At 34.7% G+C, this 22,510-nt stretch overlaps 1 pseudogene; it reads right to left on the bottom strand.

The window, feature by feature from the left end:
- Positions 1 to 1,809: 1,809 nt before the first annotated feature.
- LOC124451231 lies at positions 1,810 to 21,355 on the bottom strand (annotated as a pseudogene).
- Between the last annotated feature and the right edge of the window lie 1,155 nt (positions 21,356 to 22,510).

The following is a 22,510-nucleotide window of genomic DNA, read 5'->3' as shown; positions in this document are numbered from 1 at the left end:
TAGATACAGCTGAAAAGTAGACAATAATCATGTTCATTGTCCATATATGGTTCTCACCAGATTTATATTTTTGCAGAGACTTTACCAATAAAGTACCGGAGAAGAGATCAGTTACACGAAGGCTGAATAACGCTATCCATTAAACTGAGTAGCAACGATTTTGAGCGCTTCAAAAATATCTTAAAAAGGAAAAATCAACGATTCGAACTGGACAATAAATGAAATACAATATTGGTTCTAGAATTACAAAGTTTCATCATCATAAACAAAATATAGCCATGCACATTCACAAATTTAAAAAACTACTATCCAATGGATAACGATATCCACGCTTCGTGCAACAGACTACAGTATAAATTTAAAAAACTACTATCCAATGGATAACGCTATCCACGCTTCATGCAACAGACTACAGTATAAATTTAAAAAACTACTATCCAATGGATAACACTATCCACGCTTCATGCAACAGGCCCCAGTATAAATTTAAAAAACTACTATCCAATGGATAACGCTATCCACGCTTCGTGCAACAGACTACAGTATAAATTTAAAAAACTACTATCCAATGGATAACGCTATCCACGCTTCGTGCACAGACTCCAGTATAAATTTAAAAACTACTATCCAATGGATAACGCTATCCACGCTTCATGCAACAGGCCCCAGTATAAATTTAAAAACTACTATCCAATGGATAACGCTATCCACGCTTCATGCAACAGGCTCCAGTATAAATTTAAAAAACTACTATCCAATGGATAACGCTATCCACGCTTCGTGCAACAGACTACAGTATAAATTTAAAAACTACTATCCAATGGATAACGCTATCCACGCTTCGTGCAACAGGCTCCAGTATAAATTTAAAAAACTACTATCCAATGGATAACGCTATCCACGCTTCATGCAACAGGCTCCAGTATAAATTTAAAAAACTACTATCCAATGGATAACGCTATCCACGCTTCATGCAACAGACTACAGTATAAATTTAAAAAACTACTATCCAATGGATAACGCTATCCACGCTTCGTGCAACAGACTCCAGTATAAATTTAAAAAACTACTATCCAATGGATAACGCTATCCACGCTTCGTGCAACAGGCCCCAGTATAAATTTAAAAAACTACTATCCAATGGATAACGCTATCCACGCTTCATGCAACAGGCTCCAGTATAAATTTAAAAAACTACTATCCAATGGATAACGCTATCCACGCTTCGTGCAACAGAATCCAGTATAAAATTTAAAAAAAATTTGACGAGAATAAAAACCAAAATTTGTCCAAATGGAAACCGCCAAACTGTTTTTCCGAAATTCCAGGGTCAAAGATCAAGAGATTTATTGATGTAATAGGTACTAAGCACCGATCGGCATAACAGACCTTCAATTTCTTATTGTCGTATTGTAAAGAATCTGCCAAAATTTGACAAAACTTTTAGATTCAATAAATGATTAACTTCATTAAACTCCTTGAAAAATATGGGTATGTACCTCATACGGTTTTGATACATGGTTGGATACTCTTTTCTGTGATGATTTTTGCAAGTAATTTATAATAACTTCATAAAATAGAAAGTTTGATAAAAGCTTTGAAAATTAAATTAATGTCCTGTTTTTATAAAAGATCAAATTGTCTTCCTAGCATATTTTTTCTTATATTTATATAACAAATAGCTGTTTCCCTTGAAAGAGACATCGTTCCTGCAAGTTCAATATAGTACGAGAATATTTTTTGTGAACTTTATGTTCTATCTGGTGTAGGTGACGTAATTTTAAAAATAGTAAAAAATAAGACAAAAAATGTAAAAAACATAGGGATACATATGTCAGTACCCTCTTTAAGTTCCTCAAGGATATATCATTTCCCTCATTAAATACTATAACATGTTGACATTACTTTTATAAATATCTTTATAATTTGTATTTGAACGTTTACATCAGTATTTATACCGGTAAAGCAAATACAAATAGTCTCGATAATTCTGTCAATTAAACGCCTCTCTAGTTCAATGGAGTCTGGCGTATCACCAACAATATGACCATAAGCAATGAGTTTCTAAGAACAAAGAATATGAAATTTAGAACTTTATATAAGATGAATACATCACCTACATAGACATATGGAGGGATAAAGGATTTTGGTTAAAAGACACATGGGAACTTGGAGGATTGGATATGAGTAAGTACTGTGGATAGATAAGGATAGCAATAATGACAAATTTTTTGAAGTATGGATCCTCTAGCTTATTATGGGAGGAATTTAGGAGGAAACTGACAAAAAATGCTCTGTAGCAATTTTATTTTGTGCTATCCAATTGTAATGGCTTAGAGACAACGCAATGACAATGTTTCTGAGATTAAATCTATTTTTTACAACTAAAGACTCCAAGTGTCCTAACACATCAAACAAAAACAACTTACTTGTATACAGTCAAGTACAATGGTAATAATCCTGGCACATTTTGTTAGACAAACTTTTTCATTGATTAAATTTATTCCTAACAACTAAAGATGCCAAGTGTCCTTTCTGTATATTACATACTAGGGAGCTTTAGCAAGAGTACGACGACAACGAGTACGAAGTTTGACCGTGTAAGGGTATGGCACGAGGAAGTTTGTTGTCGTTGTCGCTTTGTCAAAATTTTGTTTTAATAATAAACAACAGAACGAGCCTTTTTATTGTGTAAAACACCGAAGTTTGCGAAGCAGCTACGGCTCTATTTGTCAATAATGATATCAACGAATTGGTAATATTGAGTTTGCGAGATTATAGGACTCTTTAGACTGAAAAATCTTCACTATTTTAAGTTTTATGTACCATATATTTATGCTATTTTATTGTTTGTTTACCGTTCACTTTGCCTACGAAATACATAAAAGTTTTCAAGGTCATATTTTCCTTTTAAATGTACATCTGCGCTCAAAAAATGTTCTAAATTAAATCCTCGATGCTCGAAAATAGTACTGTAAACTAATTTCTTACAGAATGAAGAAATATACCAACTTTCTTTGCTTAAAAAGACATTGTAGTCGCGACTACGAATTTTTTAAAAAACATCGTACTCAGATTGATGACGGCTACGTGTTTTTGTTGTCGCTACAATGTTTTCGCTCCAAAATGACGTAAATGGAACTCGTAGTCTTTGCTAAAGCTCCTTATTCTGTATTTCAGCAAAGAACTTTGTTATGCCACCAAGGGAAACTCTGGTATAACAACATTACGACAAAGCAATTTATCTCAGTATTACCTACAATGACCGTAATTACAACTGGCCTATAATTCAGCCATAGTATCTTCATCTTCTCGCTTGCTGGTGCTTGGGAAAAAGACGACATTGTCGATCATTTGGATAAGTTCCAATTGAACGAAACACTTAATGATCAATGAATTGAGCAACATTCTCTCAGTCTGCACAACTAAAATAATGAGATGATTTTACCACGTTAAAGTACATAAATGAAAAAATTAAAAAATGTCACTCGGGTGTTGGTTGAACATTTCCGTATTCACGCTCAGACGATTTTTTCAATACAACTTTTGAATATGCCACCCAAAGGGCTAATTTATCTTATTAGAGGTCTGACAAGAGTGACGTCGGGTGTGGGTAGACTCATTACTTGTTGGTCAGCGGGTCTCCAATTCAATAGTTCGTGAGGTACGGTTGATTCAAATATCGTCTTTACACATTGACATGTCTTTTCCCAGACGTCTTCGAAGAACGTGTTGCCATTGGATATGACGAGATTTTCCAAACAATTGGTACCAGACCTCGCTAACTGCTCGTTATCTAAAGACATTTATTAAATGAACGAGCAAACAGGACATGGTGTTACTAAGCATTTACAGTCGAATCTCTAAGAAACTCTGATACTTCTTGTATACTAATGTACCTAAAACCAAACTAATCACAAACTCTCATACTTCAAACCAATCACCAACTCTGATATTTCAAACTAATAACAAACTCTCATAGTTCAAACCAATCATTAACTCGATGATAGCATTATAGAGCATGATTACAAGTTGTTGTCATCCATTCTGATTTCTATAAAGAAACATCACAAATTTCAAAACATCCTCAGCTGATGTCTCATTTTATGACGAGGAAATACAACACCTTATACACAGACATTATTCTATGTAAAGGAAACGACCTTCCCGCAGTTTAACATTACTCCCTCCTGATTTAAAGGCAAAAGCATTCTCTACAGGTGGGTAACTTTCACAAACGAGTATTTCAAACCTTCCATACTGGTACAAATCGTTTACACAAAATGAAATCGGTGTGTGAATAGGGAATGCAAGAGGATAAGAATGGATAGAGAATAAAGTGAATACGAGTAGATATAAACGATGAAGAGACTCTATAATGAAAGTGGATAGAAGTGAATAAGAAATAGAGGATGATATGAGGGGATCATTGAACCAAAATACATGGAACGTTACATGAAGCATATAATTGAAGCCAAATCTTACACCCAGACACGCGTGTTTAGTGTTTCGAGATTGTCTCGCGGGTGTAAAATTTGGCTTCAAAAAATTACTACGGTTTTCTATTACAGGTAGCGTTCCATGTACTTTAGTTCAATGGAGTGGATACACAATTGAAATGGATGAGTGAATGAGGAATGAAGTTCGATAGACGTGAACACATGAACTGAATATTATTCCATGTGGAACTGGATAGTCGTGTATGTAAGTTGACTTTTTGCGATATAATGTGTGTTTATGGCAATCATAGACAATAAGACCACAATAACGACATATTATAAACTACGTGTTTTTAACCGTGGTCGATTACGGGAGAATAATGGACCGGCAAAAATGTTTCTGAGCTAATCAAAGCGCGACATTTAGCCGGAAGTGACGCTTGCCATATATTAAAAGCACAATAATGACAGTTTTCTAACCTCCTGCCAATCTATCTGTCTGTCTGGTAGTTTCATGTTGTCGAAAATTCAAAACACGACTTTAAACACAACACGCCACCAATGTTGGAGAAACGTGTTCCCGTATGTTTTCATGATTTCAAACATCACGGTTAGGCCTCTAGTTGATGGATGGAAAATAGCTCACATTCAAATTATACAATACATACTAATCTATACAGTACATACAACTCAATATTTCCACCATACCTTGTTCTGACATCTAGTTTACATCGGTTGATGATACACGAAAGCTCAAAAAAGGCCTTGAAACCAGCATTTCACACAGATTCTGTCCTGCTCTGATGTCCCAGCATCCTCTGCTCCGTAATCTTTAAACATCTGTTTATAAAAGAAAAGAAAACAGACGCCATTGGAAAATGCTACACGAAAAAGCGATTGAAATAGACGATTTGGGTTTGATTTGATCCAAAGTGGTTAGCTTTGATGTGATTTAGCAAAATTTTAAATCATTTCAAAGGTGAAAAGAAAGTAGATTTGCAATTGTCGTACCACAGGATTTTCGGAAACCAATTTGGCGCAATTTCGTATCAGTCTTATTGCTTCCATACTCGTGTCCGGGAAACTTGCGTTGCATGCGAATTCCGAGAGACACTTGACGGCATCTTGGAAAGAGTCGATGGTCGCGGAGAAATATTTCTCAAAAATCGTGGCTCAAAGAGAAAATGGGGGATGTGAAATTTATACACTGATAATCTTGTGGGATAAATGAATCTGTGAAAGCTTTGATTTACAAGTGACGTTGAAACAGAAGAGAAACAGGGCTAGAAAAGTTTAAAAAAATCTGCTTTTTGACTCGTAATTTGCATCAACGAAAAAATGTTTCATACATTTATTTCATTTCTCCATTAACTCTCGTTTAATTTTCATTCATGCATCATAAGGCGAACATCCATCGACTTCATGGTGAATAAAAGTTTACCTCGAAAACTTATACGAATAAGGCTGAATTACCATGGAAAAGAACGAACACATAAAATTTGAATTTAATTTAATAATATCTTACAGAAGTCTAAATAGTCCAAGCTTGGAAACGGATTCACCATCATTTCTTCAAACATATGCAGCCATTTTTATTTTAAAATTTTAAAATTTGCACCGATACAAGAACCTTACCCAAGAGCACAACAGACAGGTCAGCAGAAAGATTAGAAGAAAAACCTCCTTCCTTAAACTACAAACCTGTTGTTTGAAAAGCGAGTTCCACAATTCCTTCATCATGATCGGACGAAGCCAAATGAAAAATGGAGAAAAAATTTTTCCAACCAGATTTGAAACTAGAACTGTGTTTTAAAATATCACCATAAATCACAGTTGCTCTGATAGTTTAGTTGGTAGAGCAGTGAAGACAACGAGTATCTTGTTACTATACCTGAGTACATCATAACAACGTGATGTTATTATCCATAATATCAAGATACAATCTTAGTCGTTAATAATCGCCAACTTTGTTAAAATGATCTCCCAATACAGACCATATTCGTGACCATTGCAGCCAAATACGACCCATATTGTAATAAGCAATCTCTACGATCTTCTGCAGACTAAACATACGTATCATTGTAGGATTGGAAAGCTCAACTTCCGAGACTTAGGAGAAAAACGAAACCATTTTGAGATTTGGATACAGAAGACAACTATACTTGGGATTTAGTATTTGGGAACAGGAGAATTGGGTACTTGGGATTTCGGGTATTGGAGAGTTGGGTACTTGGGATAAAGAATTGTCAGTGAATTATGGTCAAGTTAGATGTATAAAAATCTTATGTAAGGTGCAGTTTAATGTATACATGCAAACCTACCGCATCACCATCACAGTTTCATCACCAAAACTACATGCATCACCATCCAGTTTCACTGATCCCGTGAAAACTCTAAACGTAATAAAACACAATGAAGAAGTTGAGATGAAGATATTCTGCTAAGAGAACATAACGTATGGACAGTGCACGAGTTCTTCAAAATGATAGTTTCATGTTTATGTTCAGAGTTCTCGGTTCACTTGAGCCTGAAGATGACTACCACTAAGGATGTCAAAACGTCAGTCAACAATAACAATAACAGTCCTTCTCAGGACTCTGCTAACATGGACAATGAACATGTCTACATAGAGAATCATCCATCGACATTTCTTGCTGTGAGAAGCCCAACTCTAGCTTAAAAACAATTTAAAGAATCCTTAGAGGGGGGACAGGGTGAAGCAAGAACGCTGAATGGAAGGGGTGAATATTCATGTATTTAGTTTTGCCTGACTGATTTGGTTTAAAAGCTATTTTAATTTGAAAAGAAATTAGTTGGTCACAGCGGAATATATGACCATATATATAAATATTCACTTCTCCCCCTGTATTAACGTTGTAGCTTCGCCCCTGGTGTGGGAGATAAGTCAGAAAACACAATCCACATAGCTATCATTAAAGTAAACGTTACCTTTCAACTGCAACGACAACACTTTGTGCAGCGGTCTCCCCAATGGCTTCCTGTGAGCCAGGGGCTTTTTTGGAGTCAGCGGCAACAGGCATCCGACCTTCATAGAAATACAAGCAAAGAAAAGCACCCAACGTTAGTATTTGACATTTTTCTATGAGCGTCACAACAATGTTATAAGCAACCTGAGGTTATATCATAAGATGTCTTGTTGTTTGTGGTGAATGCTGTTGGTGAATTAGTAACACCGCTGGACGCCGTGTGAAGGTATCGCGTTTTCACACCAGTACCGATAAGTTGAGCCAATTCAAGTTGGGAAATGCATTTCAGTATCTAGAATGAAAACAATGACTTTAGGGAAACGTAAAAAGATGCGCCGAGCGGAACAAGCATTTGAGCAACGAAAACGAGTGTCCAACAAGACGAACATAAACGTTAAATACATACGTAGAAAATATCTTCAAATAAAAAATTATCTTGAGAAAAAAACTTCATTTTCTTATGCATATTTATTACAGATGTACATTTGTGATACGATTCTCTGATGAAGGGTATAGAATACGGTCAACAAAGCACTTGGAAAAATGAAAGGCAAAGACTGTAGCAATATCGTGAAGTTACCACTACAGACAAGACCTAGACTTTTTCCTTTGATAAAAAAAACAATCGATCATATTTTCAGTCGTAGACACTAACCATAATATATAGCAAGATGATTCTCTCTACCTCGAGCCAAGACTTCCCGATGTAATTACCATCCGTTTGAGCGATGGTAAGAAGTGTCTTGATCGTCTCGATGTTCTTCGTTTTCATCTACAATGTGAAAAGAGTTATTAGGAGTATCGAAAAATGAACTTAATGGTAAAGAATCTCCATTCATATTCCCTAACAACATTATAACTAACTGTAATCATTGAAAAATTTTAAGAAAAGATTATTTCACATTCACATGCATCCTGATATATCCATATATGTACACAAACAGACAATTAATTCAAAGGTAAACAAACATCTGTTTTTATTGTATACATATGAGTATCATTTTAACCTTGAACATATAACACGCAAAGAACACGACGTGTATGTAACTACGTAAATATATTTATAAATTTCAACAAGTCAACATTCAACATATTTTTGAATATATATTTATGTTTGGGAAAGGGTTACCAGGGGACGAAACGGTATGCAGAGACATTAATGTCGTTATTTCATACCCATATATATAAAAATAAACAGAATGTTGTGTGTTTATCAACTTACAGGCATGCTGATTATGCAAGATATTCGTATTGCACAGCGGATTCTATCAAGACAAAATGAAGCAACAGAAGGATCGTCGTTGTCTTGTAGATTGACGCTGAACGCGGCAAGAAACGGACTCCATGCAACCTTAAACACACAAAACAAAATGGTCAACAATGGTGACTGGGGCCGGTTGTAAGAAGCAGATTTAGCTTAAGTAGTGGATTATCTCAATAGAAAATCTAGTCAAATCATTCATTGGTCAGCTAAAATATTAGATTATCAAACAGATTTACTCTTCGTCATCGCAAGCATTCATTGCATAAAATCTAAGTCTTTTCTTTAACAAGATTAAGGTGAATGTCATCATGTTTTGAAATCTACGCCCCCAGTACTTGGCACTGTCGGTATAAGTTGACATCACAATTAACGCTTCGTTAATCAATCCTTACATTCCTTACTTGCACCATAAACATTTTCCTCCAGACTCCACCCCCCCGTACCTTGAACATTGTCTTTACGTGACCAATCTATGTCGTCGTGACAAAATCCGTTTGAATATGACTTACGTCTTCCATTTGTGTTTTGGCCATTTCCGCCATCTGCTCCATTTCCATAGAATACAACATATAACGAATTTCTCACTTTGTAAATCTGTAAAGTGGAAGCACAATAAAAAATCTCTTTACTTTCATGAAAATGCATTGGAGCTCTCTTAAGACCAACACCGAACATCACAATATCCATTATAAGGCCCTTCCTACACCAATCTCAAGACCAACACCTCCATCTCAAGACCTTCACCTTCATCTCAGAACTAGGACTCTACACTTCGCAGTCAAGACCTTTACCTAGAATCTGTACAATTTTTTCAGTTAAGCCTTGATTCTCGTATTAATGTTCCAATACATACATGTAGCATCGTATCTACTGTTCACTTTTGGTGTATGTTTCATGTTGATTTCATTCTGTGCAATATCATCATAAATTGCTTCAAGATATTCAGATGGAAGATCTTTACTGTCATTTATACCAGGATTCGCTTGAATGTACTGCTCTTTCATTATCTTCCGTTTAACCTGAAAGAAAATTTCACGTGATTACGATGTCGCATCTAAAGGCTAATTTTTCACGTGATTCCAATGAAGGCTCCATATCAACGCCATGAAAATCTCGCGTGACCACAATGGAGTCACGTGATCTTAGACATAAAGTCACTTTTATAGAAAACCATTGCAAATGAAGTAAGTCTGTGTAACCTGTGAACTATGTAGATCAGTAGTCAACATGATGATAGAATAAGCCAGAACGTAGGCAGCGTCTGCACAAGCAAACACATCGTCACTAAAATATAAATGATAAATATAAAATAAAAGTTTATCATAGACAGTCTAACCTAGCTATATCTAGACATGTTTGTACATGAGAAAGGTTGTAGAAACGTCAGTCAACATAAACAACAACAGTCCTTCTCAGGACTCTACAAACCTGGATGATCCACATCTACAAACATGTAACAATACTCCCAGTTCAAACAACTCACTTTACATCTATGTAACAGCAGATTGCCGTCCTCAAAACTCCAATAATAAAAGTTCGATGAGAAAATACTTAAAAAAACCAAAAATCGTCAAAAACTAGTCCTAAATTATTGTTGATGTTAAATGACAAAAAATTAACACATGGTTCATAGACAAAAGTCATTTCGTAAGTTTCACGAACCAGCATGCAATGCGAGATGTAAAACAACAGATAACAAGACACAAATCATGTCCTTACTTTGGGTTCGTTTCACAGAACCTACTCGCAAACTTCTCCATGAGTCGATCGATCTTTTGCGCTTCACCGGGAAGCCGGAAGTTATGTAAGAACAATCGCAGAGCTTGCACAAGATTGGCACCAGTGAAATCCAACTGATCTATATAGGAGTACATTATCTCCCGTTCATATCTAAGAAGTATAGGAAGACACGAGGAACAGTTGAGGATATGAAGAACAGTTGAGGACATGACGAATAATAGATCCAAGTCTACTATTGTTTGCTTATTTTGAACAGTAGCAAATCTTACTGAATTCCGTTAATATTATTCACTGGATAGAGAAATTTTGAGCATTTAAAAATTGTTTTTTATTAACAAAAATAACCAAGAGATTTGAAGATAATGCTTAGTTTCAAACAGCTTTTGTCCTTTTACACGGAGTTTAATGCAACCTTAAACATATTTTAAACATTCTTGGTTTTTACGATTAAATTTTCTGATTTACTATTTCATGTATCATGAGCAAACCATCCATGGGCTTCATGGCAAATTAACATAATCAACTTTTCTTGACTCAATTTATGTTGAAATAAATACTTAAGATGAGAATCAAACGTCTTAACGTGATTTTCACGTGTTTGTCACGCGAGGGAGATGTGAAAAAACATACTTACTGTCCTGGATCACCAATCAGCTCACCAATCATAGTCTAAAACAATAAAACGCAACACTGGGTCAAAATCCAAAGCAACATTTAATGTTTCTACAAATTCCTCAAAGATAGCGTGCAAATGTGACAAAATGAAAACTTTAGTGAAAGAAGACGACATCATGTGAAATGAAACATAAGGATTGCAAAGGATATAGATGGAGTAAAATGACCATCACCTTGTCTAGTGTATCATAAACAAAAGGACTGCAAGGGATATAGATGGACTAAAATGATCATCACCTTGTCAAGTGTATCATCAGTGTGTAAGAATTGAGCAACTTCAGTTGCTGTCTCACCAAGGAGACCTTCAGATTGAAGGAATTTCATACCTGTTGATGGATTCTTGTTAAATCTTAAAGAAAATCGTAAAATATAATAAAAGCACAGAAGATAAGCAAAATTGTTGACCAAACTTACAATTGAATTCCCTTTTCTTTCATCTCCTTCTTCTGTTTAAGACTCTCAAATTCTGCAGCATTATCGATGGCTTTTGTACTGTTAAGAGACGACTGACTACCCCCCGTTTTTTGAGATTGTAAATCACCGGGTTCCCCCCGTTTTCATTTTCCTCGGTGCTTCCTTTTCGAGGAATAGTTGGTGCACCATCAACCAGATCTGTCAGGAAATTTATATGGAAGAGATTAAACAGAAGTATTGAGGAATAACTATGATGATTTGGAGATCAATAAGGGATCGCGTGGATCATTAAGAGGTTAGCATAGATCATTAACAGATAGCCTAGATCATCGGGAAGATAGTATAGATTATTGAGAGATAGACTAGAACATTGAGGGTAGCATGGGTCAATAATGAGTGACAATAAACATTAAGATATTGCCTTGATCCACCGCGAGACCAGCAAGGGTAAAAAAGATAACTAAGGGATAACTTAGATCCTGAGAGGTTAACTACAATTGTCGAACAACTAGTTACGATTAAGAACATTAACGTGTGTATAAGAAAATAATGGAGTACCTTCGATAAATAGGGGGATACAGAGTATAGAAAGATGGAATCTTGATGGAGACAAAAATCGTCAGTGTAGCCGATATCAAAAGAGGGGTACAATGGATCATAAAACGATAAGTTATCGAAATGTATAACAATATTAAGTTTAGATTCGCTACATGCGAGTTTCTTCAGTTTCATAAAGATGTTAAAACTCACCAAAATTATCGTCCACCTGAGAATCAGGTTTAAAGTAAAGATCCCTGCTCCATTCTACCATACATTTAAGTATAGAAACGAGACATTCCAGACCTTTGATACGAATACTGCGTTCTTGAACCTGGAAAAATCATATAAAAATAAGACGACATTGATACTATTCATATAAAAACGTGATAAAAAGATGTATTATAATCAACATTGTCAGCACAAAATATTAGAGACATGTTCTAGTCCTTTTCATGTTGATAGACTATGCTCCAGTTTTTTCATGTTGATAGACTAGGTTCCAGTCTTTTTCATAATAATAGACTACGTTCCAGTCCTTTTCGAGTGGCATAGACATGAACAAGACAATGTACAGAAGTAAACATTATGAAACATATTCATCAACTTACTGGTGTCGCTCTTAATTCAATAGCTTGACGTCCTTGGGCAACTTACTTCAGACAAATCATTGATCAATCTTTGAAAGATATTCGAAAAAGACAATTCACAGTCGTAATTTAAATATATATCAACGACCGTCTGTGCGTCTGCAATAAAGGACACGAATGGATATCAATGGCTAATATCAATGGATATCAATGGATAACAGGAAGATAAAATTAAAAAATTAATTGTTGGTATATTGATAATTAGTAAGGGAAAGGTCACACCTCACCTCTTGTACACCCACGAAGAAAATTCGAACGAGAGAATTGTGAAGACTGGATATAGGATGGGATTTGGAAATAAAAGATGCTTAATTTTTGTACAGAGTTAAGCAAACGGAGGAGACATTTGGTAGAACTGGAGACAATGTCAGTGCAAGCTTTACACCAAAAGTTGACGGTTTGCACCAGCTAGAGAGTTCTCACAAAAGTCTCAAGGTTTGCATAAGCCAGTACAAGCCCAAAAAACATCTTTTAGTTTTTTTGTAAATAATAGTAATGCGAAACAGACAACTTCAAGAAAAAAGTTTAAAATTTTTCTCTAACATGTATTCATGATTCATTTGCAAATTATCTTTGATTGATATAATTGATGAAGCTCAGATACGCACGTTTGTACAGGCTAATGCAAACACAGCTACAGAGCAATCATTTCACGCGTTATATTATTGTTAGTAAATGGATAAATGTGCAGATGAACGAGATTGGATAGACGAAATGTACGCGTGTACACGTACGTTGGATTGAGGTACAAACGCAAGGCATTTAATGGATGATTGTAACGAATGGATTGAAAGATTGGTGAGTAAATGGATAAGAAGGAATACATGAAAAAATTGACGATGAACTGAAATTTTGATGAAACTGAAGTGATGTACACACACTTACATGACAATGATGAAATTACCTGAACATATTCTAGTTAACGTCCCCATCACCATCTATTTATGTTGAAAAGAACTTGTCGACGTTTCCAAAATGTTTAAGAAAATACCTTTGAAGAACACCTGGTCAAAATTATACAATATAACATAAAGTACTAACCTAAGTCGTCTGGTTACGACACGGAAATTATAGCAAAAAAGTGAAAAGTTTTGAAATGTTAAAAATATCAACGCTTATTGCAGCAGCAAACGAAATTATCAAACAAACAAAACAATTAACATTTCACGGAAAGTTTACATTATAATATCGGATTCATGATTGATCTAAATCATAGTTTCGACAGAATCTAAAATGTCACGTGAAAGTTTAATTCCTAAAACTCACCTCAATCTGCATTTTCAAATGTGTCTTAAAATATGACAAAAGTGTTAGAAAGATTGCCAACGATAGTCAAATACAACAGGACCAGATGAGATGCCATTTTTTGATAATGCGACGCATAAATATTGTTTTATAGCGTTGATAAACATTGGATGAGTACGGAAAACAGGTCCGGCACTTTGTAGACAAGTTAACAGCAACTCCAGTGAGAGAATTTTAGATCTGAGTTCATGCGATCTGAAAATAATGAAAGGTTTTTTTTCGGGAGTAAATCTTAAAGACTTTTGCTAAAATCATATTTTAAAATAGTACTGATAGAGCTATCTTGTATATGTCAGGTCAATTTAGTTGAGTTCAATTTGTTCATATGGTACATAAAGTTATATCAATAAGAGATGACCTTTACTGCATGATCTTTAAGAACAGTTAAGATCTTAGTTAAATAGATATCTATAGTATAAATAAAGTTTGTTTGATTTAGGTTTCCTTCTGTAGTAAAACTGGATCAAGAAGATATAAACGAACAGTTTGATAAATGTATCTTAATATTAAAAATAAGTCGAAGTTTCTGTAGTAAAGATATTCATGATGACATGAACTGATAGTACAATACAAATTAGTTCAAACCACTCATTTTGAAGTGACATATGATCAATGAGAGTTTTACACATTATCAACATACATAAAAAAAAACTGTAGCTAACTTACTTGGGATCCAACGGTCCTTCTGCAAGCGGTTTCATCGATATTTAAACAATGACCTAAACACTAAGAATGCATCCTTCTGTGTGATATGAGAAAATCTTTGTTGAGGTGGCTTGCCTTCACTTGACGTCTCGCTGGGCATATCAGACTGAAACTCCGAGACGGAACTTCGAGCAGTTTAATTCCCATCCTCCTCCTTGGGCTCTGAAACTTCGCTAGTTGCCGAGTCATTTGTTTTTGCTTCTGAATCAACATCAACGCTATTTGGTGCGATTACTTTGGATTCAGATGGATCACTAACATCTTGTACCTGGCCCACACTTGGGGAATCGCCATTAACGGACTCGTCGTTAACATTTGAACTTCCAACGAGATGTTTATCTTTGGCAATCTTCGCTGATTCTTCACTTTCTTCACTTATATTGTCTTTTGTATTGCCACTTGCAGAAGTCTTAGAAGGTAAGTCATCTACAGCAAAATTGTTCAACGCGTCTGAGTCATTTAAATGCTGTTCTTTATCAACAGACTCCGAGACATTAGTGTCAACTGTTGTTTCGACTAAATCTTGTTTTGTGTCATCGTTCACAGCATCACTGACACCATCAACAACATCTTTTACACTCTTCTCTTCAACCATTGATTCTTCATTCATGATAACTGTATCAATAACATCTTTATCTTTAATCTCCGTGGAAGGAACGGAGACTTCGCTATCTGTAAATAAAAGCCATCAAAGAATATTGAAAAATAAGGATTGGTCAGCAATATCGTCTGTAAAGCGAGTTTTTGAAAACAGAACAAGTACGTAAACAGTTTTTTGCACAGGGGTTGACTATCTTGTCTTAAAATTTCAGGGGGGAGGGTCAAACTTCCAAAAACAAGTAGAAATGCTTCCTTACCGTTCACATCTTCAATTTTATCGTCGCCATGATGGATTTTACCATTTGGTAAAGGATTGATGTCAGTTTTCTCCTCCTTTTTGCTGATTTCTTCTGATTTAAAATTATCACTATCATCCTTTTCTTCATTTCCATTTTCAGTCTATTGATATACAAAATGATGCAATATTATCAACATTGACATCTCTATTGATATACAAAATGATGCAATATTATCAACATTGACATGTCTATTGATGTACAATATGATACAATATTATCAACATTGATCTGTCTATATGATGTACAATATGATACAATATTATCAACATTGACATGTCTATATGATATACAAAATGATGCAATATTATCAACATTGACATGTCTATTGATGTACAATATGATACAATATTATCAACATTGACATGTCTATATGATGTACAATATGATACAATATTATCAACATTGACATGTCTATATGATGTACAATATGATACAATATTATCAACATTGACATGTCTATTGATGTACAATATGATACAATATTATCAACATTGACATGTCTATATGATGTACAATATGATACAATATTATCAACATTGACATGTCTATTGATGTACAATATGATACAATATTATCAACATTGACATGTCTATTGATGTACAATATGATACAATATTATCAACATTGACATGTCTATTGATGTACAATATGATACAATATTATCAACATTGACATGTCTATATGATGTACAATATGATACAATATTATCAACATTGACATGTCTATTGATGTACAATATGATACAATATTATCAACATTGACATGTCTATATGATGTACAATATGATACAATGTTATCAACATTGACATGTCTATATGATGTACAATATGATACAATATTATCAACATTGACATGTCTACTGATGTACAATATGATACAATATTATCAACATTGACATGTCTATATGATGTACAATATGATACAATATTATCAACATTGACATGTCTACTGATGTACAATATGATACAATATTATCAACATTGACATCTCTATTGATGTACAATATGATACAATAATATCAACATTGACATGGCTATTGATGTAAAATATGATATAATATTATCAACATTGACATGTCTATTGATGTACAATATGATACAATATTATCAACATTGACATGTCTATTGATGTACAATATGATACAATATTATCAACATTGATCTGTCTATATGATGTACAATATGATACAATATTATCAACATTGATCTGTCTATATGATGTACAATATGATACAACATTATCAACATTGATCTGTCTTTATGATGTACAATATGATACAATATTATCAACATTGATCTGCCTACATGATGTACAATATGATACAATATTATCAACATCGATCTGCCTATATGATGTACAATATGATACAATATTATCAACATTGATCTGTCTATATGATGTACAATATGATACAATATTATCAACATTGATCTGTCTATGATGTACAATATGATACAATATTATCAACATTGATCTGTCTATATGATGTACAATATGATACAATATTATCAACATTGGCATGTCTATTGAAGTACAATATGATACAATATTATCAACATTGACATGTCTATTGATGTACAATATGATACAATATTATCAACATTGACATGTCTATTGATGTACAATATGATACAATATTATCAACATTGACATGTCTATTGATGTACAATATGATACAATATTATCAACATTGACATGTCTATTGATGTACAATATGATACAATATTATCAACATTGACATGTCTATTGATGTACAATATGATACAATATTATCAACATTGACATCTCTATTGATGTACAATATGATACAATAATATCAACATTGACATGGCTATTGATGTAAAATATGATATAATATTATCAACATTGACATGTCTATTGATGTACAATATGATACAATATTATCAACATTGACATGTCTATTGATGTACAATATGATACAATATTATCAACATTGATCTGTCTATATGATGTACAATATGATACAATATTATCAACATTGATCTGTCTATATGATGTACAATATGATACAACATTATCAACATTGATCTGTCTTTATGATGTACAATATGATATAATATTATCAACATTGATCTGCCTACATGATGTACAATATGATACAATATTATCAACATCGATCTGCCTATATGATGTACAATATGATACAATATTATCAACATTGATCTGTCTATATGATGTACAATATGATACAATATTATCAACATTGATCTGTCTATATGATGTACAATATGATACAATATTATCAACATTGATCTGTCTATATGATGTACAATATGATACAATATTATCAACATTGGCATGTCTATTGAAGTACAATATGATACAATATTATCAACATTGACATGTCTATTGACGTACAATATGATACAATATTATCAACATTGACATGTCTATTGATGTACAATATGATACAATATTATCAACATTGACATGTCTATTGATGTACAATATGATACAATATTATCAACATTGACATCTCTATTGATGTACAATATGATACAATATTATCAACATTGACATCTCTATTGATGTACAATATGATACAATATTATCAACATTGACATGTCTATTGATGTACAATATGGTACAATATTATCAACATTGACATGTCTATTGATATACAATATGGTACAATATTATCAACATTGACATGTCTATTGATGTACAATATGATACAAAAATATTTTGTTCATCAGAACAAAACTTACAGCTTGACTTTCCATTCTCTGAAACACAAGACTTATCATTTGCGTCAGTGTTGCCTTTGCTGTTGTTTGACAAATAAGACTTTTACTGGCAAGGTAAATGTTGTAAACTGTTCTAACTGCTTGAAGTAAAGTTCCTTCATGAACTTCATAAGTACTTGATGTAACAGCTGTTAGAAGAGCCTGTAAATATAGATAATAAAATATATATATTATAAAAATAAGATCATTTTCAACTGTCTACAGTTAACACATAGCCTTTTTTAATCTTGTTGGAATACAATTATTCAATGTGATAATTAAAAAACTCTTGGCACAAAAAATGTAACAAACATAGGGATACATAACCCAGTTTAAATTCCTCAAGGATATATCATTTCCCTAATTAAATACTTTAACAGTTTGATATTACTTTTTATAAATACCTTTATAAGTTGTATTTGAACGTTTACATTAGTAATTATACTGGTAAAGCAAGTACAAATAGTCTCGATAATTCTGTCAATTAAACGCCTCTCTGGTTCAACGGAGTCTGGTGTATCGCAAACAATATGACCATAAGCAATGAGTTTCTAAGAAAAAAGAATGTTTGAAATACTCCAGTTTTTAGAAGCAAAACACATGACCTAGATTTGTGAAGGAATACAAAATGGTGGTGAAAAGACACATGTGAAGTTGTGAGGCTTGGGGATGAGTACTGTTGATACATAAGGATAGCAATATCGACAATTTCTTGGAGAAATTTAGGAGGTAACTAACAAAAGAAAATACCACTGAGTTATTTTCTGCTATCAAATTGCAATAACTTAGTAACAATGCAATGAAAGAGTTAACAATATTAAATCTATTTCTTACAACTAAAGACTCCAAGTGTCCTAACACATCAAACAAAAACAACTTACTTGTATACAGTCAAGTGCAATGGTGACAATCCTGGCACATTTTGTTTGACAAGCCAACTCAAAAGGAAGAAAATATTGATCTGCTGTAATGAATGTTTGCTGACCAGGTAGTGGAGGTAGAGTTGCAGAAGATTTTATTATAAATAAATCAAAGCAGGGGCGGATCTAGGATTTTCCAAACGTCAGTCCTAAACTGGCGAACGCCGGAGGTGTTTGCCCGTAAGGGGTCCGAGGGCAACTCCCCCTGAAAAATGTTGAAGCCTAGGGTCCCAGAAATGCGATTTCCAGCGTTTTGGAATAGCTTTACAACAAATTTTCAAAGTGAATGAAATCGCAGTTTTTCATTTTTTTCTTACAAAATATTGAGGACAAACACGCTAAGACCGTTTCGCCCAATGTCAGGGCTCTTCAGCATGCCTAGGAAACACATAGTGCAAAGCAACAATGTGATTCCGGACATGGACAGTCTTTGATTTAGCAGCAACGGCGCATTAAGCAGCCAGTTGCACTGTCTTACATTTCTGCAGCAACGGCGCATTAAGCAGCCAGTTACACTGTCTTACATTTCTGCAGCAACGGCGCATTAAGCAGCCAGTTACACTGTCTTACATTTCTGCAGCAACGGCGCATTAAGCAGCCAGTTACACTGTCTTACATTTTGCAGCAACGGCGCATTAAGCAGCCAGTTACACTGTCTTACATTTCTGCAGCAACGGCGCATTAAGCAGCCAGTTACACTGTCTTACATTTCTGCAGCAACGGCGCATTAAGCAGCCAGTTACACTGTCTTACATTTCTGCAGCAACGGCGCATTAAGCAGCCAGTTACACTGTCTTACATTTCTGCAGCAACGGCGCATTAAGCAGCCAGTTACACTGTCTTACATTTTTGCAGCAACGGCGCATTAAGCAGCCAGTTACACTGTCTTACATTTCTGCAGCAACGGCGCATTAAGCAGCCAGTTACACTGTCTTACATTTCTGCAGCAACGGCGCATTAAGCAGCCAGTTACACTGTCTTACATTTCTGCAGCAACGGCGCATTAAGCAGCCAGTTGCACTGTCTTACATTTCTGCAGCAACGGCGCATTAAGCAGCCAGTTACACTGTCTTACATTTCTGCAGCAACGGCGCATTAAGCAGCCAGTTACACTGTCTTACATTTCTGCAGCAACGGCGCATTAAGCAGCCAGTTGTGCTGTCTTACATTTCTGCAGCAACGGCGCATTAAGCAGCCACTTGTGCTGTAAGACATTTCTGCAGCAACGGCGCATTAAGCAGCCACTTGTGCTGTAAGACATTTCTGCAGCAACGGCGCATTAAGCAGCCAGTTGCACTGTCTTACATTTTTTCAACAACGGCGCATTAAGCAGCCAGTTGCAAAGTCAGTAATATTTCTACAGTAACGTAGCCATAACACATTAAGCAAATTTCAAACGTGTATTACCTTTAGCAAACTTATTGATCAATCTTTCTATGTCAGGAATAATTTCTGGGTGAATTCGCATTAAAGCCAGGCCATTTTAACGTTCCTCTACCATAGTGCTCCTTTGGTAGGTTTTTAGATTCCTCAATGCTGAAATTGATCTCTCACATTCACATGAGGTGATTGGTAATGTACCTAAAATGCAAAGAATAACTTTAATATTTTCAAATCCTGGAAATGTTACATGCTTCAGTGTTTAACGATGTTTTCTGGCAAAGGCCCATTGTGCGTTTCACAGTATAAACGCCATTGCCTTAATTCAGCATCTAAACCAAGAGGGTTGGGCAAGTCATCATGATAGAATTTTCCAACACTTTTAAACTGTTCTTTCCAATCAATTCCTTTGTCCGACAGAGTCATCATTTTGACGGGAACGATAGATAATCCTCGGTACACATTAACACTATCCAAGTTAAACCTAGTGCTCAAAGATGTTTGAAGATGGTCTAATAAAGGAATAGTGATGGTTAGTTTATAATGTTCTTTGAATGATTGACTGGGGGGATTAGATCGCATAGTTTGTCTTCCAGCAATTCGCTTTTTTGTTTCTTGAACGTTGACCTCTTCAGCAAGTTTTAAAGCCTCTTCACACCAAGTGTTATGATAAAAATTAATGCTTTTCCTCATGTTGGCTACATCATTCTTCAAAGTGGTTATCAAATGAAAACCATCCATAACATCAATAGTTTTTTCCCTGCAACAATTGCGTGACTGGAAGAGTAGCATCAAGAATATTTCTTGTAATAACTAGCGCAACAATAAAATGAAATTGAGTAACTAATGAAAGTAACTGGGAAGCATCAGCAGCAAGGGAAGGCTTCACCTCGCCGCTTACATTGTTTATCATGTCCTGAAGAGTGTCGATTAAAGGGATAAACAACTGTTGAAACGTGTCAAGACTGTCAACTCGCTCAACCCATCTGGTTTTACAAAGACTTAACAGTTTTGCCTTCTTGGTCTGAACATCTGACTTTTTAACGTGCTCAGCAAAGGGTATGTTGCGTGTCTGTGATATGTTGATAAAATTGGCAGCTTGAGAAACAACAGATAACATGTTATTAATTTCAACGTTAGAAAGAGTGTCACAGACAGACAAATCTAGTCGATGACTGTAACAGTGAGTGTAAAGAGCTTTAGGATGAGTTCTTAAAATGTGGGCTGCTAAACCATTTATATGCCCAGAAACAGCCTCTGCACCATTATAACCTTGTCCTCTGCAATCCATAATGGGTAAGGCAAATTTCTCTAGAGTTTCTAAAATAAGCTTTGAAAGTGGTTGACCACTCAACCCCATTTGCAATGCAGGAAACACATTAACTCTTCTTTAACATTCATTGAAGAGTCAAGAAACCGTGGAACAAGGGACAATTGCTCTTGGTGAGAAGAATCAGCAGCTTCATCTGCAATGATAGAATAATATCTATTTTTTTTATCTTGTTTATAATATCTTCGGATATTACCTGACCAATACAGTTGATGATTTTGTTTTGGCTGGTCTTGGAAATATAACTTATTCTTGCCACATTTGAGCAAATGATTTTCCAAAGTTTGATCACCAGCTCTAACTCTAAAATTTAAAGATTCAACAAAATTACCAACATTGCCATTGACTGAATAGCAACCGACCTCTGGGTGAAATTGAGCATCATCATGATGACCTCGTAATCCAATGCCAAACCTTCCACAAAAAAGAACTGTATCAACAATTTGTTTAAGAATTTTCCTATTTTGCTCAATTTCAAGTTTTATGTTAGTATCTATAATATTTTCAATGGGTTGAGC

Source organism: Xenia sp. Carnegie-2017, unplaced genomic scaffold (assembly GCF_021976095.1).
Source record: "Xenia sp. Carnegie-2017 unplaced genomic scaffold, XeniaSp_v1 HiC_scaffold_24, whole genome shotgun sequence".
Lineage (NCBI taxonomy): Eukaryota > Metazoa > Cnidaria > Anthozoa > Malacalcyonacea > Xeniidae > Xenia > Xenia sp. Carnegie-2017.
This window is presented reverse-complemented; position numbering and strand designations above follow the sequence as displayed.